This window comes from Coregonus clupeaformis, chromosome 10, assembly GCF_020615455.1.
Source record: "Coregonus clupeaformis isolate EN_2021a chromosome 10, ASM2061545v1, whole genome shotgun sequence".
Lineage (NCBI taxonomy): Eukaryota > Metazoa > Chordata > Actinopteri > Salmoniformes > Salmonidae > Coregonus > Coregonus clupeaformis.
The window spans coordinates 49339892-49359934 of NC_059201.1; the positions used below are offsets into that span (position 1 = coordinate 49339892).

General features: G+C 43.4%; 1 protein-coding gene across 1 annotated transcript in view; it reads left to right on the forward strand.

Annotated features, from left to right (window-relative positions):
- Positions 1-20043, forward strand: part of LOC123491623 (plexin-B1-like) — a 113104-nt gene that overhangs the window by 17279 nt on the left and 75782 nt on the right. Inside the window, exon 2 of the mRNA XM_045223063.1 lies at positions 9995-10070. The gene's annotated coding sequence lies outside the window, so the exon portion shown is untranslated. The remainder of the gene's footprint in view (positions 1-9994; positions 10071-20043) is intronic.

Genomic DNA, 20043 nt, shown 5'->3' on the forward strand with positions numbered 1-20043 from the left:
GTCAATGAGGCTCAGTAGTGTGTGTGGCCTCCACGTGCCTGTATGACCTCCCTACAACGCCTGGGCATGCTCCTGATGAGGTGGCGGATGGTCTCCTTAGGTATCTCCTCCCAGACCTGGACTAAAGCATCCGCCAACTCCTGAACAGTCTGTGGTGCAACGTGGCGTTGGTGGATGGAGCGAGACATGATGTCCCAGATGTGCTCGATTGGATTCAGGTCTGGGGTACGGGCGGGCCAGTCCATAGCATCAATGCCTTCCTCTTGCAGGAACTGCTGACACACTCCAGCCACATGAGGTCTAGCATTGTCTTGCATTAGGAGGAACCCAGGGCCAACCGCACCAGCATATGGTCTCACAAGGGGTCTGAGGATCTCATCTCGGTACCTAATGGCAGTCAGGCTACCTCTGGCAAGCACATGGAGGGCTGTGCGGCCCCCCAAAGAAATGCCACCCCACACCATGACTGACCCACCGCCAAACCGGTCATGCTGGAGGATGTTGCAGGCAGCAGAACGTTCTCCACGGCGTCTCCAGACTCTGTCACGTGCTCAGTGTGAACCTGCTTTCATCTGGGAAGAGCACAGGGCGCCAGTGGCGAATTTGCCAATCTTGGTGTTCTCTGGCAAATGCCAAACGTCCTGCACGGTGTTGGGCTGTAAGCACAACCCCCACCTGTGGACGTCGGGCCCTCATACCACCCTCATGGAGTCTGTTTCTGACCGTTTGAGCAGACACATGCACATTTGTGGCCTGCTGGAGGTCATTTTGCAGGGCTCTGGCAGTGCTCCTCCTGCACCTCCTTGCACAAAGGCGGAGGTAGCAGTCCTGCTGCTGAGTTGTTGCCCTCCTACGGCCTCCTCCACGTCTCCTGATGTACTGGCCTGTCTCCTGGTAGCGCCTCCATGATCTGGACACTACGCTGACAGACACAGCAAACCTTCTTGCCACAGCTCGCATTGATGTGCCATCCTGGATGAGCTGCACTACCTGAGCCACTTGTGTGGGTTGTAGACTCCGTCTCATGCTACCACTAGAGTGAAAGCACCGCCAGCATTCAAAAGTGACCAAAACATCAGCCAGGAAGCATAGGAACTGAGAAGTGGTCTGTTGTCACCACCTGCAAAACCAGTCCTTTATTGGGGGTGTCTTGCTAATTGCCTATAATTTCCACCTGTTGTCTATTCCATTTGCACAACAGCATGTGAAATGTATTGTCAATCAGTGTTGCTTCCTAAGTGGACAGTTTGATTTCACAGAAGTGTGATTGACTTGGAGTTACATTGTGTTGTTTAAGTGTTCCCTTTATTTTTTTGAGATATATATATATATACACACACATGCATACATACATACATACATACATACATACATACATACATACATACAGTGGGGAGAACAAGTATTTGATACACTGCCGATTTTGCAGGTTTTCCTACTTACAAAGCATGTAGAGGTCTGTAATTTTTATCATAGGTACACATCAACTGTGAGAGACGGAATCTGGTCTTGGCCATTGTGGAGAGGTTGGAGTCTGTTTGAGTGTGTGGACAGGTGTCTTTTATACAGGTAACGAGTTCAAACAGGTGCAGTTAATACAGGTAATGAGTGGAGAACAGGAGGGCTTCTTAAAGAAAAAACAGGTCTGTGAGAGCTGGAATTCTTACTGGTTGGTAGGTGATCAAATACTTATGTCATGCAATAAAATGCAAATTAATTACTTAAAAATCATACAATGTGATTTTCTGGATTTTTGTTTTAGATTCCGTCTCTCACAGTTGAAGTGTACCTATGATAAAAATGACAGACCTCTACATGCTTTGTAAGTAGGAAAACCTGCAAAATCGGCAGTGTATCAAATACTTGTTCTCCCCACTGTATATTTTAAATCCCTGTTATCGTTCCTGCCTTGTTAGAGCAGTCAAATACTGCACAGAAATGGACTGTGGTTATGGATCAACTAGTTTTAGGCACCGTCGTTATCATGCAGCTTGGTGTAGCCACTCAGCTGTTGTTGTCGAAAGAATTGATGCGATGGTCTTCCAACATGGCCGCCAGGAGGCATCATGCGTCAACTGGCAACCCTCTATGGGTACACAAGGCTGCCAGTCGTCCCATTAAGACATAATTCACTTGAATTCCAGCACATGCAGTCAGGAGGAGAGGAGAGGAGAAAATGTGCATAAAAAATAAATATTTATGTTGCTATTCAAACCGTTATTACGGTGACTGCGGTCATTTGGCTGGCCAATTACCGTCATCCAAAATTCCATGACTGTCACAGCCGTGTGTGTGTGTGTGAGGGAGAATAGCCTTTTACGTTACTACAGTTGTAAGATAAATGATTTAGTGTTATAAAATATGGTATGCAACATTGTTTCTCACTGTATTTGAACAGCTTTCAAGGTTTCTCTGGTAGGCAAACAAATGTACTATAGGCCTAGAGCTGAGAGCTGACAATATTTGTAGAGTAACCATGGGTCCTTCATCTCTTGTGATTATGTTTTGGATTAGGGAACATTTCACCTGTATCACACTGTATCATGTCTCTGGAAACTTGTGTCCCACTCCCTTTACACCACACCATAATCGAGGCCTATCTCTGATACCTATAGGCTTACTGTATTGTAGTGACAGATCTTTGTCAAACGTTTCTCTCAATGCGAAAACAAATGCGTGTTCATAACCCTCAATCGGCAAGGGCCTCTTGCATATACGCTAAACAGTATGTGTGTGGCGGGGTAGGGTTCGACGTGTGTTGGTTGTAATTCGTTGGGTAACTTGGCATGCATGGCTAACAGCAGACTACGGCCCTGTACGTCCACTACACCACAGCAGAACCTCCAGGCAGCTTCATAAATAACTCACTCTCTACATATTGTTAGTGGAGGGCTTAAGGCTTTTTTTTTTTTTTTTGCTTACTGAGAATACAGTAAGTGTTTCCAACCGCCTGCTCCACCCCAATGGCCTAATCTGGGGGGTGAACTGGGCCTCTGTTTCTACATGACCGTGTTATGGAGGGACCTGGAGGGGTTGGGCTGGAGGTTGGAGGAGATGAAACCCCTCACATCACCCCACTAGTGGTTTTGTGTAATTTGCAGTCCTCTGCCCTGTCCTAAGAGGTGGTGCAAAGTGTGTGTGTGTGTTGGGGGGGGGTATTGGACTGCACACAACACTCTTATTCTACTGTATGATAGTAACACAATATCGACCATGGATCACACAACCGTTTAAACGAAATCTCCACACGTTAAATGGGTGTGAAGGGTGTAAAATGCAAGTCAGTTGCTCGAGTTCTAAATTGGTCGGAACAAGGAGTTAATTTACTGTCTGCTACACTAAAGTTTTAGATACTGTAATGTAGGCCTACTGCCTGACATAGCAAGTAGGGTGTGTAGCCTACTATCCTTGAACTTGCCTACCTTTGTCTCCCTCGTCCTGAGTACCAACCCCCCCTATCTCTATCGCCCTTTCTCTTCTCTTCTTCTGTTTTGTTTTTCTCTATTGTCCTCTCTGTTCTCGAGTCAAGGCATTGGCATGGAATAGCCTGAGGTGTCGGCGCTGGCTGGGCCAACCTGTGGGAAGCTGCTGATAAGTCAGTGGCTTTGTTGTTGTTTGGTGGCTTGGCAGTCTCCTCAGCCGCCTCCTCAGTTCTATTGGCAGATAGCTGCCATTGCTCAGCTGGAGACAGTGGAGGCTATCTCAGGCAGCGGCCAATAACATTCCATCCATAAAAATGTCAACAGGCCAGGCCAGGCAATTCCAAGGCCAGAAGGTATTCACAGATCCCGTCGACAAAACCACCCTCCCTGGGGAAGATGGGTATGGCGTATATAACCCTATGCCTGTCAATTTTTGTTTTTTAAAATGTCGAACACACTTTTTTTTTATTTTCATTTAAAATGTGTGTGTGTGTGTTCTTTAGCACAGGGTTTGATTTGGAAGTTTGAAAGAGGTGAGGCGTTTCCAATGGACCAGCTCAACTTGACTGAATGAAGGGGGGGAGGACTCCATTGTTTTCACTTTTCTTAGGTGGACCGCTTGCTAATAGAGTTCAGTCATGGTTCGTCACCCAGCCACCACTGTCTTGTCAAGTCATGTTGGTTATGTTTTGGTACAATGACTGATGGCTGGAAAGCGTTGTGTAACACACATTGTCATGGTTTATCTTTATTAGTGTGATATGTTTATCGTTCGTGTCATAGCTTCCCAACTAATGAAAACCAAACTCTTACACAAGCACTAGGGGCCAAATCCTATTAAAATGCTCATCACTGCATGATTTACACTAAAGTTAGTTTCTCACACACGTTAAGCTACGGTCCAAAGTTACTTACACTAGGTGTTCCTGAGAGTAGGTGTAGCTCTCTGGGACCCAGTAAGTATGACTTCAGTTACTTCTCTGGTCTAAACTGTTTATCAGATGGATTCACTCTGAGAATGTGTTGTAATTGGTTTTGGTTATGTTCACAGGGAAACATGGTGTATTTGTAGTTTTACTTTACTTACATGCCCGAGTTACTACACTAGCAGAAATAGAAGAGTGAATTATTTATTTCCTACAAGAAAGTCCAACTCGCCCTGAAGCTTTATTTTCTATGAAGGTTGAATTCCTTATTCCCTGGATTATATATGCCTAGAAGGGGGCACACACACACGGCATATGGGATCAGAATCGGATGTGTTCAGCACAGCTGGCCTAATGAGATCCAGCTGGAGGGAATTCTGGTAGCAGAGAGACTGTATCTGGACCCACAGACGTCACACACGCTCATACTTAAACCACACACACACACACTCACTCAATGCATATGTCTTGCAAAATCACAGCGTTTTAATAGACAGTTTTGGTCTGTGACATTCATCAAAGTGTTCCACACGTGTGTGTGTGTGTGTGTGTGTGTGTATATGTATGTCTTCCTTTGCACCTATAAGATAAGAACAAGAAAGAACCCATGTTTTCTTTTTGTATTATCCAAGCACACACATTGACAGTTTGGGCTGAGCACATTCCACAGATTTAGGGGTTAACCCAAAAAGCAGTGGTTTGAAAATAAAAACACTCGTCATGCACACAAACACACAGATCTCTGGGGACTGCGATACAATTAGTGTTTTTATTTTGCTGCCCGTGCATGTATGGGTCTTAAAGTCTGGGTCTCAAAGTCTCTGCACACAACTATCTGTTGGATCCAGAAAGTTCCATGTATCTCTTTTGTACTTAGAGGGCTGGTTGGTTATAGCTGAACTGACACCAATGGGTTTGAGTCAGAAGTCTTGGCTGTTATCAAGAAGAAAGAACGCCACCACATTTAGCATTTTATTGAATCTTCACTTGAACGATGAATGTTGACATGCTGAATGCTGACAAGGCCTCATTGGTGATATTGTATTTACCATTGATGTGGGCTTTGTTGTTGACTTTGTCTGTAAAATTGTTTATCACTGAAGGTGAAGACTCAACAGTAGTCAATATCAATGCTTATCAACGGTAACCAATAATTGAAATACTATTTGGTTGATGACCCTGAACCTCCCCCATTGAGTTTCAACAGTCAATCCGCTTCCTATCGACTGCGCTCCACAAATTTTCGTTACAGTCCCACAACCGCATGTCCTAGATAGCAGAAGTCCATCGACAATCCGTGGTCTCATTTGAGACTTGTTACTACGTGTCTCACGTTACTACTAGTCTCACTGACTTGAGCGATGGCTCTTTTGATTTCTCCTCTGGCTCATAATGGAAAAATTGCTGATCTTAACCCCAAGCTTGAGGAAATGGTTTTCATCACATCAACTGCACCCTCTCATCAAGTCAATGTATTTCAAAATGTATCTACCTTCTTGTTTTATGTTTGTTAAATCAAGTGGAAATGTCCTTTTTCATTGAACTTTGTGATTTAACTCGCTGATCTTGGCCCTATGAGATCCTTGGCCTACTTGTTGTGCCAGTCCGTTGGTTCGTATTGAGACGAAAGATTTGGAAAAGGTAATAGCTTTTGCCAGTGTAGGATAACTCTGTGGTAGAGAAATGAGCGCAGTGAAAAATATGAAGAGGCAATTTCTAGAGTCTGACTGTCTTGTATTTCTTGGCCCATAAAAGTAAGGTGTTGAATGAGTTGCTTACTGGCAAGACTCAAGCTTGGAGTCAAGCTTGCTTCTCTCCTCGGGATCTCTGGTCAAACAAAGCTAGCCAGTGTGAAAATTATAAAAATCACTATGACGCAAAGTAACAAATAATTCTCAAAGGTAGGAAGTGCCAGGAAAAGCCTATTACTCCCAAATCCACAGGAAATCCAGAGGACATTTTTCTCACTCTTGAATCGGAGGAGATTTTGCCACATTAACCAATTCTGCTTGTTCAGAGTACGACCGAGTTCCTCTGCCCTCAGTCATTACTATTTTGACATACTAGTCACTAGATTGTCATGCTAGAAAGACCAAACAAAACTTGCAATATCGTCAGAACTGATTCACCCTATTTTGCGGAGAAGAAGCAGCGGACTGTGGTCAGGCCACTGGAGAAAGGTCAATGTGTTGTCTGTGATGAACCAAAATTCAGCGGTTGGTTGTAGGCCAGAAAAGCCACCGCCTGACTTGACAAAACCGCACAAACAACACACTCTGTTTTCCCTCCTCCAAATTAGATTGACTCTGGATTGGCTCTCGCTCAGTTGTTAACTTTATGTGATATCTGGAGATGTGTGAAAGACTCTCTGAGGGGTGGGGGTGGGACAGCTAGAGGGACGTTGACCTCTCACCCGGGGAGTTAGAAAAGCATTGGTAATGAAAGAAGGCAGATGACACCCAAAAGATAACCGGGGCAGTGAGTGTGTGTGTGCAGCAGGCAAAAGGCATGCAGACTGCACAATAATGCATCTTATTTTCTACTTACAAAATATGGAAGCATGCTAATGTGAATTGGAGATTTTGCAGACATATGCCATGTGTCACTGTCGGATTAAAATGGTCAGCTTACTCCCAGTGCATGCCATTACAGATATGCAAAGGAAACTTAATGAGGTAGCCATACAAATATAGGCTAATGGTCATCATTTTGACTGAGAACACAGAAAGGCATTCAGCCCCGATCTCATCAAAGTGAGTGGAGAAGCCCATTCTCTCCCAGTTTCTCATTATGTAGTAACATGAGTAATCCTGGTTAGAGCTTCACATGGCTGCAGAATCATGGCCAATGAACATTCTCATATCTTTCTGATGGAGTCAAGTAGGCTCCACTAATTGCCCGTGGGCCTCCCTGACTCACCCACGATGCTATATAGTGTACTCTCATTAAGAAACTGAAGCCTCAATGGCCCTTTTGTTATGTTTGTTTGGTGGACCGTGACTGCGTTGGCATAACCTTTTGTGGAGTTTGGGGAGGCGATAATGTATTGTTAGTTCGGGAAGGAAGCAATTAGAATAGCATCAGCCGCGTGCCAAGTGGCTGGAGAGGGCAAGCCCTTTTGGACAGGATGCTGTGGAGTTATATATGGGACCCTTTTATCCTCTGCTTGAGAGGAAAAAAATTTAACTGTGTATTTTTTTGTATTTAAATATAGACCCACTGTGGCCAAAGAAACACTGTCAGTGGTAGTTTTAAGAGCCATAGCTTAACCACACAAGAAATGGTGGCATTGTTGGTTTTGATGACGTTGTGCTGTTTCTCCTCAGGTATTTTTTATGTGCTAGTTGAATGTGTGTTACAAACCCGCCAGACAGGAAAAATAGAGAAGCTGGTAGAGTGTGTGCAAATAGCTGGTACGAGAAAATCGTTGAGATTTATACTACATCTCATGATTCATATAATCAACAAACAAATTGTATGCTCATTTTTAGTACTTTTATTGAGTTTGCTGATGATTATATAAAATACATTTAGAATGTTCTCTTTTGAAGTCCCATTTACTCACAGCAGCCTTTATATTGAAGGTTCCAAGTTGCTATGAAGAAACCACTTTTCCTCCCAAACTGTTTACGGCCAACTAGTTTTCTGAAGTCCGGTGTGGTGGCAGTAATATTTTATTTTCTCTGTATGTCTGACCTGATTTACATAGAGTTAGCCCTATTCGGCCCGGTTAAAAAAAGGCCTTGTTTATTTGGAGCGCCGGCCATGTTTGAGAGGGCTTTCAGTACAATGAGTGTGATGTCAACCCCCAGAGTGTGTGTGAGGGTACAATTACCCCTCTGTTTAGCGCTGGTGACCCCCAATTTTGGCAGGGGTGAGCGAACATGCTATGTCACTAGTTGAGTCACTGTACAGTCTCAAACGCTGGGAAGTCTTGTTGAAATGGGTCCAGTCCATTTCATGGCCACAATGGGACCCATTAAGCTTGAAACCTCCATTGAATTAAAGTGTGGGGTGGTGTTTCACAACTGCCTTTACACAATTCTATCAAGCCCTACAACATACCATTTCCTACCTGTCAGAGGTAGTCAAAAGCTGACAGTGCAATATGTGCACAGTGAAGATCTGTAATAAAGACTCACACTATCTGGCTTTCTTACTCTTTCTGAGAAGGTTGTCTGTAGACAGTCTGCTCAACCTGAGGGACTATTGTGCTACTAATCCTTGAATGGGAAGTCCTATAGAGAAAACAAACAAGATCTTAGATGACAATATTTGTCTCCAACAAATCGCATGAAGTCAAATCGACCAGCTAAAGAATATCCAATATGTATCCTTGGGTTCTCCATTTGTCTTCATTTAGACGTCAACTCAGGCCCTAGCAGTCTTAGTCTAGATCAGTGATAAATTAACCCATTATATGACCGAGCGACTCCGCTTTTCCCTTGGGTTTGTGCTTGCCTCACCTGAGGGGAAGCGTCGCACAGTAAGACCCGACAGATCCAGGAATGGGAAGTTCCATGAATGAGCTCAGCTGGCGGAAGGACACAGGGTTTCCTGAGGTTTAAAAGCGTCATCGTGGCAATGCGAAAATGTTAAGACAGCAGATGCTACTGTAGTGCAGACCTCTGGGCAGAAACGTATAGTTTACTTACCACTTTCTCTTTTTACAACCGGGAGGGATTTCTGGAGATTATCCAGCTTTGACCGAATGTTGGCCCGTTATACAGGCAGCATTCCTTGACAATTGCTGTTATTTTGAACTCCTGTGTAGGAGAAGTTAATAATATTCCTTACAACCATCTAAGATGAATGATGAAATTCCACAATGTGATTGAAAGTGATTTTTAGTCTGGGAATAAAATTAATCTGGGTCTGGGAAACTGTCCCTTTTTGAAGTTGTTTAGTCCGGTTAGTCGTCTTTGATCCATTTTTGTTTGGCGTAGCGAAATAACAACGTTATGTCTAGTTAAGTGATAGTCTGTTTAAAAATAGTGATATTTACTCTGGTACTCTGGTCTACTCCGTCTGGTTGATATCTTAATGTCTAGACTCGTTCCTAACTGGTAACTGACTGACCTGGTTATAACTCAATATTCCCAGTCATTCTCTGCTCAAGGACATGTGGGAGTCTTTTTAAAAGCACTACAATGGGCCATGTTTCATGTTCTGCCAGACCTCTCCTCTGTGGTTGTCATTTGTCTGCCTTTTTGAAGGTGACTTTTGTTTCGCCCTGCTCCTCCGTGTTCAGCATGGCTTTTGTAGTCATCTCCGACAAAGGCTGCCTTGCCCTACTCGTGTAGGCTTCACCTAGGCAGCAGGATGATTCAACACAAACGTTTAACAGATTTAGGTCCAGCCAGCAGAAAATATATATCTTTAGCATATAATTGCATATGTAGGAACATTCAAGTAATTCCTCTTTTAGCCTTTTAGCAATATGATAATGATGTATGCATGATTGGATATGCTGTAGCCTAGTAGCAAGTAATTTCGCTACTAGCTAAATTAATTGTTTTACTTCTGTTTTTCTTATTTGCTTATTCACGCAAAGGTAGTGTAGACCTGAACAACATTTTCTCTGCATGTTTTAAGCATCAATTGTCTGCGGTTTTAATTTTAATCTCCTCTCTTCTCCATCTTCAGGTTTGAGCTGGTACACGTGTAATTCCGGAACGTTTGGAATGTAAGCGAAGGAACAGTAGAAATTGTAATACTACAGGTAAGAACCTTAAGGCTCTGTCTGTTTCTGTTAGGGGGGAATGGTTGCATGACTGACAGGAAGGAAAACTGTGGGAATAGAATGGCATGTTCACACAGTAAAACATAGCCGTCTTGGCCTCCTCCACCATTTCTCTATTCGCAGTGATTTTCAGTCTTATAAACTATACAGTTGAAGTTGGACATTTACATACACTTAGGTTGGAGTCATTAAAACTTGTTTTTCAACCACTCCACACATTTCTTGTTAACAAACTATAGTTTTGGCAAGTCGGTTAGGACATCAACTTTGTGCATGACACAAGTAATTTTTCCAACAATTTTTTACAGACAGATTAATTCACTTATAATTCACTGTATCACAATTCCAGTGGGTCAGAAGTTTACATACACTAAGTTGACTGTGCCTTTAAACAGCTTGGAAAATTCCAGAAAATGATGTCATGGCTTTAGAAGCTTCTGATAGGCTAATTGACATCATTTGAGTCAATTGGAGGTGTACCTGTGGATGTATTTCAAGGCCTACCTTCAAACTCAGTGCCTCTTTGCTTGACATCATGGGAAAATCAAAATAAATCAGCCAAGACCTCAGGGGAAAAAAACTGTAGACCTCCACAAGTCTTGTTTATCCTTAGGAGGAAAATAGAACTGTTTGGCCATAATGACCATCATTGTGTTTGGAGGAAAAAGGGGGTTCCTTGCAAGCCGAAGAACACCATCCCAACCGTGAAACACGGGGGTGGCGGCATCATGCTGTGGGGGTGCTTTGCTGCAGGAGGGACTGGTGCACTTCACAAAATAGATGGCATCATGAGGAAGGAAAATGTGGATATATTGAAGCAACATCTCAAGATATCAGTCAGGAAGTTAAAGCTTGGACGCAAATGGGGCTTCCATATGTACAATGACCCCAAGCATACTTCCAAAGTTGCAAAGGACAACAAAGTCAAGGTATTGGAGTGGCCATCACAAAGCCCTGACCTCAATCCTATAGAAAATGTGTGGGCAGAATTGAAAAGGCGTGTACGAGCAAGGAGGCCTACAAACCTGACTCCGTTACACCAGCTCTGTCAGGAGGAATGGGCCAAAATTCACCCAACTTATTGTGGGAAGCTTGTGGAAGGCTACCCAAAACGTTTGACCCAAGTTAAACAATTTAAAGGCAATGCTACCAAATACTAATTGAGTGTATGTAAACTTCTGACCCACTGGGAATGTGATGAAAAAAATAAAAGCTGAAATAAATAATTCTCTCTACTATTATTCTGACATTTCACATTCTTAAAATAAAGTGGTGATCCTAACTGACCTAACACAGGGAATTTTTACTAGGATTGAATGTCAGGAATTGTGAAAAACTGAGTTTAAATGTATTTGGCTAAGGTGTCTGTAAACTTCCGACTTCAACTGTATGTACAGTGCCCTCCATAATTATTGGGCCAGTGAAGCATTTCTTCATCTTTTGGCTCTATACTTCAAAAGTTTGGATTTCAAATCAAACGATGACTATGGGGTTAAATTGCAGACTGTCCGCTTTAATTTGAGGGTATTTTCATCCACATCGGGTGAACCATTTAGAAATTACAGCACCTTTTGTACATAGTCCCCCCATTTTAGAGGACCAAAAGTATTGGGACAAATTCACTTACACTACCAGTCAGAAGTTTGGACACACCTACTAATTCCAGGGTTTTTCTTTATTTTTACTATTTTCTACATCGTATAATAATAGTGAAGAAATCAAAACTATGAAATAACACATGGAATCATGTGGTAACCAAATAAGTGTTAAACAAATCAAAATAAATTTGAGATTTGAGATTCTTCAAATAGCCACATTTGCCTTGATGACAGCTTTGCACACTCTTGGCATTCTCTCAAACAGCTTCATGAGGTAGTCACCTGGAATGCATTTCAATTAACAGGTGTGCCTTCTTAAAAGTTAATTTGTGGAATTTATTTCCGTCTTAATGTGTTTGAGCCAATCAGTTGTGTTGTGACAAGGTAGGGGGGCTATACAGAAGATAGCCCTATTTGGTAAAAGACAAAGTCCATATTATGTCAAGAACAGCTCAGATAAGCAAAAAGAAATGACAGTCCATCATTACTTTAAGACATGACGGTCAGTCAATACAGAACATTTTCAAGAACTTTGAAAGTTTCTACAAGTGCAGTCGCATAAACCATCAAGCGCTATGATGAAACTAACTGGCTCTCATGAGGACCACCACAGGAATGGAAGACCCAGAATTACCTCTGCTGCAGAGGATACGTTCATTAGAGTTACCAGCCTCAGAAATTGCAGTCCAAATAAATGCTTCACAGAGTTCAAGTAACAGACACATCTCAACATCAACTGTTCAGAGGGGACTGTGTGAATCAGGCCTTCATGGTCGAATTGCTGCAAAGAAACCCCTACTAAAGGACACCAATAATAAGAAGAGACCTGCTTGGGCCAAGAACCACGAGCAATGAACATTAGTGGAAATGTTGTCCTTTTGGTCTGGAGTCCAAATGTGAGGTTTTTGTCTTTGTGAGACACGGTGTGGGTGAACGGATGATCTCCGCATGTGTATTTCCCACCATAAAGCATGGAGGAGGAGGTGTTATGGTTTAGGGGTGCTTTGTTGGTGGCAGTCGTATCATAAACATTTTAATCTGGGGCCGATGCGTATCGGTGAATCAGTACATCCCTAGGAAGCAGACATGGTGACCAGATCTGCTAGAACCTGATTTCAGCTGTTGTTTTGGTAGAAAGTCCTATTGTAAACCGGGCAGTGCCCATTGTGGCAACATAAATAACTGTTATGAATTTCGAGACATTTCCTCTAATTCATCTGAATTATAGAATAGCTCAGCGCCTGGGATTGGAGTTTCCTACCCTCTGGTGACAAGTCCACTTCCACCAACCGCATGCCAACGCATTCAGCAGCTATTTAAAGTGTCCACGTCTGGTCCCAATTACCTCCCCAAACCAGAGGCTTTAGCCGCTTTGTGGACCAAAGGGCCCTCCTACAGTAGCTTTTATCCGTTTGTTTTCATATTTCCCTTCCCTTTGGTTAGCGCTCTTCCCTTATTCTCCTCCTCGCCATTGCCCTTTTTGGCCCAGCCAAGGATTATAACAATTGTTCCTCCCATGCTGACCATGGTTATGTAAACTTGCCTCCTGATCCCCGCTTGATTCCACCCAGTCCAAGTTGCCATTTTGCCCCATTCTACGAGGACCAGCGCCCACAAAGTGTTTTGATTACATTGTGAAATCGGATCGGGGACAATTTTCCCCCCAGGCTGGCTGGGTGGGTAAAAGGGGTGGAGAGGGGAGGAGGTGCAGAGAGAGAGGGAGGATTGAAGGCGGGTGCGTGGGAGGAAGTTGTTGTGGTGGAACCCGGAGGGTTGTAGTGTGTGAGCGTGTGTAGGCTGTTTGCGCCTCCGCTAACCTCTCCTCATGCCCCTTGTGGCAAAGCAGCTGTTTCAATTACACAGAAAAACCCAATTTATGTCTCAGCAACCATATCAGTTTCATTCCCAACTCTTTCTTTATTGCCCATCCTAACCTCATTATTCAACTTTTTTCCCACAAAAGACAAATATTGAGGAAACAATTGGGAAACACTCTGGCCGATCAGACCTTTTTCATTAACACCCTTTGGACTCCCTCCCTCTATTCTATGGCAACAGGTGTCATCATATTTTTTTTTAAACAACATATTCTTCTTGGTTCAGTCAACCCTTTTCCACTTACTCTTTCTCGTTACCTGGTTAGCCAAACGCTCTGGAAAAGCTAAAGAAACATCAAGGAAACATTTAAGCAGACATTTGTCAGTGTGTCGCTCTCACAGGTTATCACTGAGGAACCTTTTGTCTCCATTAGTTCCCTTAACTCTCAGCACGGTTATTATACCGTTAGCAGCTCACACAAGCCTGTGACCTTGAGCACTGTTTAAACAGTGCTTCACTCACACAAGCCTGTGACCTTGTGCATGTGCCTCCTGAGTGCCTTATCATTGTCTACTTTTTCACTGAGATTTGACTGGGAGGGGAGTGATGTTATGGTAACGTGTGGTGTGTGTGTGTGCGTCATTTGATTGAGGGAGTGATGTTTTGGTTGACCATCGGGACCTCCGACACCCAGTAGCTCTCCCGGAGCCCAACACAACAGTGCCCTGCCTCTGTGTTTACTTAGCTGCTCATCACTCTCACACACCCACACTCTGTCTTCTCTAAACACACACTCACAAACTCTCTATTTCCTCCCTAAACATACACACACCGCTTTCAGTTTGACATTGTTATTGATTACTGCATTGTTGGGGTTAGAGCTGGCAAGAAAGGCATTTCACTGTACTTGTGCATGTGACATTGAAACTTGAAACGTTGCTCCACCAGGCCTTCTCTTCTTTTTTTAAAATCTCAATCTCAACACACATCCAAACACACTTGATTGAGTGCTTTGTTTGGTTCCATAACTTGAGTCACAGTTTCTTACAGTCAAGGATACAGAATAAAACACCACACCATACAAACACACACACTCCCACTCCCAAAGCGAACCGGAGATAAGCAGCCGAGTATTAGATTACAGGGAAATGATCAGCCAGAGTAGACCGGTAACCAGCAGCCACGCTGCAGGGGAGCTGTTTCTGTGTGCGTCCTTGTGTACGCACCTGAACTTTACCCCAAGCAGACTCACTGAACATCACACACCTGGTCTAGACACTATAATGACCGCAGTCCCATACCACTGACAACCAGACCGTGTAATTGTGTCATTTAAAACCCATTGCACATTTTTACTTTTAGGAACAATCAACAACAATACTGAGACCATGAGATAGAATAGGTAAGTACAGCAGCAGTGTATTGTCCTGAACTGTGTCCTGTGATTTGAGGTAGGGAAATGATATGCAAAGTATGGTGGAGCTCAATCTGCTCAGTCTACTCACCATGTATGGTTTTAGTCGGGTGTATTGATTTATAATGGTATTTTGTGTAACTGAGCTCCATGCCAAGATCCATGATGGCAGCTAAGTGCCTAGTTTTGGCAGTCCTGTTCAACTCATGACCAAGGCAGTGTCTGAACGGTGAGGTAACGGTCTGGAAGGAAGGCTAGCACTACTATCATATGGACTGCATTTATCACATTGCCAAATATGGCTCCTCTCAGAGATGTTTTATTGGAAAGGTGGACTGTGTAGTTTATACACTCAACTCTCAGGACCATATAATTAAAGGCACTATTTAGATTGAGACAATCAAAATTAAATCTTAGTGACATTTTATTATGACACTTTCTGTACTCTGTACTGTGGACAACATTATCTACTGTAAACAGCACTGTGTAAAATTCCCCCATCCTTGTCAGTGTTTGTGTGAGGGTTTGAGTAGTAGTCGTTTCGCTTCACTCCTGATAGGTAGCACCAAGCTCTCTAACTAGCGTTTTAATAGGTGGTAGTAGTACATTCATTAAAACATTTTAGTCACACTACTAGCGTATTTCACGACATCCAATTTCGAATGGGAGAAACTGTTACCCACGTCAATGATTCTCACTCCCTTGTTGTGCAGAGGAAAACTCTCTTTCACACGCTCAGTAGAAATGTCTGACATTTTCAGGTGTCTGTGTGATTGGTTGTGGCAATAACAAAATTGTCTGGACATCCTGAGAAATTGGCAACTCAGAAATGAAAGCTTCCACAGACCCAGACCACATGTGAGGCATTAACATAAAGTAATATTGTTATAATTTGGGTGAAGATGACAATTATTTTTGATGACTGTTACACAAATGTATTGCTGTCCTTTTACCAGTGAAATGTCTATTGTTAATAGTTTTCCCCTGGACAGACCAAAACAACACCCTCAAACATAAACCCATTCTCGTCACACATTCTTCTGTGTGTTTGTGGAGGTGACATCTCCACATAGCTTTTCCAAAATGACCCTCCATGCTGTCTGACGAAAGATCCTATTTTTTTCCACGCACTAACATGACCCTAACAGTAGGCAGGGTCTTAAAACACGCTATATATACCACATGTGAGAATTTTGCATCATTCTGTTTGTTTACTACTTAGACAAGGGACCGAAAAGTATTGACGTAGGACTTGAGGATAGGTGAAGAAAGTGCTGTTGTCATTTCAGAAAGTGGCCTATAATACTTACTGAGGTAAGATGTAGACAAGCATTGCCTTGGACACCAATCTGGAGTGTATACTTCTGAAAGGATGTGTTCATTTCAGAAAGTGGCGTATCATCACCAAGTTCACCCTAAGGGACCGTAATATGTGGTGGACCATTTCTTTTGAAAGGGCTGGTCTGTGTATCCGTGATTAGTCCTGCACTGCCATGCTCCAGCTTGTCTAGTATAGGGCACTATAAAATCTGTGTTGTAGAAAATGCGGACGGAATCACGGAATCCAGAAATTTAAAACGTACTTCAACAATATTCGAAAATTCATTAATTTGCCCAAGTTAACCATAAGACATTTAACAAAATGCATCAATGATTCGCATTCCTGCAATTTTCTGAAACGGCACAGGAATGCCCGTTTGTGTGCGGTGTGCTCGTATGTTTAGTCAACACTTTGTGTAGCCGTTAGCGATAATGCTAATAATAACCGTCTGCTGGTAGATGGAAAGGCTTTCCCAAAAACCTTCTCAATTAAATGTTAACTTCAAAGTAGCCTATGCCTACCTGGCAGAATGATATTAATATTTGCATCAATCCAGTGGCCATTTGTTTTGTAAACTCTGCAATCACATGAGCGCTACTGAAACACTGCTAACCCAACAACAGTCTGTCTGGTGCACACTTGCATTAAAAGGTGACTACACCCACATTTTCCCAGACCTCAAAAGTGGTCTGCTGATGCATTTTTTTTTAACTGATTTTATAGGGCACTACTAGTAGTACACACACACAATGTACACACACACACACCCTTCCGCTGAAGTTCGTCTCGCCACAGCCCTTGCCTTCAGGCCTCAGCAACAAACCCTTGATTCAAAAATGAGCCTCTAACCCATTTCCTGTTTTAGTTAGTTTCTTCAGCCATGTCTTTCTACATGACCGTACTCGCATCTGAAAGAGTTAATATATACAGCCGTGATGTAATCAGCAGTCTCTCTTTGCAGAGCAAGGTGACTTTCCTTCAGTGAGGGAGCAGTAGTCATAACAAGCAGGCAGAAGTAATCAAATCATGTCATTCTTTTTTCTCCCCCCTTTACTACATCTCCGTCCCGTGAACAATGTCTGGCTTTAATGCAGTCGCCAGGCCCGCGTTGAAGAGGGGGAGAGGGAACAGGACGCACTCCCCCTTGTCATCCAATGTCATCTCCATCCCTCGCTTCTTACCACTCCGCAGAAACAGTCCGGAATCATAATCACCACTTGACCGTTTGTGACTTTCACATGGCCGACTGTAGATGCTCCGGGGTTGTAGTAGAGTAGACTTCCCCATTATCTAAATTTTTCCAATCTGATGCTTCGTTGCTTGAATACAGAACATTCTAGAGGGAATTATGCACAGGAGGGGTAGGGGCTTAATGGGTGGTGCCTCTGCCTTTGATGTTGAGGTCTTGAAAATCCTGCCCAGTCAAAAATGAATGGGCTTTGAAATGGCAGAAGTGGGTCAATCCCTTGACAGGTTTGCAACTGTGCATACGTTTGGGCCTTGAAACAACACTCATAGAACCATTCTGTTTGGATCCGTTACTAGAGCATGGTGCTTGTAATGTCAAAAGTCATGAGTTGAATTCCCGCTGGAGCCACTCATACAAAAAAGTATGCACACACACGACTAAGTTGCTTTGGACAAAAGGATCTGCTTAATGGCATATATTATAATCATTCACATTACACACATTTTGCCCAGATATTCGTATAGGATGGTCCAAACTTCTTAAGAATGGGATATTGTACGTACATGAAATTAATGGTGAATATTGTGTAGTGTGAAAGCATGTTTGAGTACAGTATCTTAGGATTCAATGCATGCAGGGTCAACTACTTCCTATTGCTATAGTGCCACTGCCTACACACACACATTCTCAAGAAAACTGAAAGCATCTATCTGGTAGTTGAACACTAAATAAGCTATTCAGTCATTCATTTTTGTAATGTTTTGGGAATTTCGTGATATCCAATTGGTAGTTACAGTCTTGTCCCATCAATACAACTCCCGTACGGACTTGGGAAAGGCGTAGGTCGAGAGCCATTCGTCCTCCGAAACACAGCCCTGCCAAGCCGCGCTGCTTCTTGACACACTGCCAGCCGCACCACTGTGTCGGTGGAAACACCGTACAACTGGTGACCGTGTCAGCGTGCATGCGTCCGGCCCGCCACAGGAGTCACTAGAGCACGATGGGACAAGGACATCCCGGCCGGCCAAACCCTCCCCTAACCCGGACGATGCTGGGCCAATTGTGCACCGCCTCATGGGTCTCCCGGTCACGGCCAAGATCGAACCCGGGTCTGTAGTGACGCCTCTCGGGAGGCCATTAATTTCTTACTGACTTATGTAGCAAGCTATGTTCAAATGTTACTCTAAAAATACTTCAATGGTGGATTGGGGCCTTGGTGCTAATTCGAATGTTCTAGCTCAACTGGGTCACGGCCTGCATTGTGGTTTGTTTTGTTATTCAAATGTATTAAAATGGGAAAATATGCCAACCCTGCCGAAACGACCCGCTGTGGTTTTGTTCGCCTTTGTTTATTTGTTTGTTCGTTGGTGGGTTGGTCTTGGATGTTTTTGGCTGTGCGGATCTATGAAGGCCTTTCTAGTCTGTTTGGTTGAACTCTAAATATTTGTCCAGAATGTCCACCATGGGAAATTAAATGAGCAACGATGAATTTGTCTTGAAAGAAAACTGTAGCATTTTTCTATATACATTAATTAGTCATCTTTATTTCCCCAAATACTTTTTTGTTCATTCCATTTGCCAGTTTGGCTGGGTTTTTATGAAGACATAGTGATGATATTGAGGTGTTTTTTTCCTTCAGAAAAGACCCTCTGTGTTCTGTTATTTATTTTCTCAGTCTCTCCCCTCCACATTGGCCTCGTCGTTCACCTCTCTATCATTACCCAGCCTTCCTTGCTTTCTCTCCCTCCCGCTCTCCATCCATCCTCACCCCTGAGATCGACTGAGGAGAGTAAACCAAGAGAAAGACAAACTGAGAGGGAGAAGCAGAGCGACGAAGTCAGAAAGAGGGAGTGAGATTGAAAGAGACGTCTCCAAGACAATTCTAAACAGTGAAAAAGACCGGAACAGAAAGACAAAGTGCGAGGCAGAGCGACAGACTGAAATTAAAGAAACAAATTGAGAGCGACCAAGCCTTTAAACAGAGAGCCAGAGGGTGCAGAAGAACTGTGGTTTTATGCAGACTGAAGAATCCCCAGAGGTACAGTTAAACACACATGGGCCTGATCAATAATGGACACTTGTCCTCAGGTGCTTAGTCTGGCCAGACGCACGCACACATGCGGACACACCATCCTGGGCTAGTCTCCTGGGGAATTGATGCACGCTGACAAATTGGCACTCGTCCCCTCCTCTTTTTCTCCATGCTCTGGCCTCAGACAAGCCTCTGCAATTAGAGCCACTTCAGGAAGCCTTGATTAGGGCCTCTCAACCTGGGTTGGGTGGGCAGACATATTGTTTTATCATGGCAGGTCTGGAAGGCAGACTGTTTTCATGGTGTGTTGATGCTATTTTATGTTTACCGTCTTTGATTGTATCTCGAGGACTGCAGAATAAGGCTCTCCTAACGAGGCTGGACCGCACTGAAGGGAAATGAATGAAGACGCTAGGGAATTGGAGGAGCAGAAGGTAGCCATTTTGAGTGTGTGTAATTATCAGTCTCCGCATCTGTTACCTGACTCTTTAAAGCACAAAGATCCAAGGGTCTGCTTAGGAAGAACGTAGTCTCTCTTCAACCTTGTCCAGCACCAGAATGACTGTTCAGGGAACGCTAC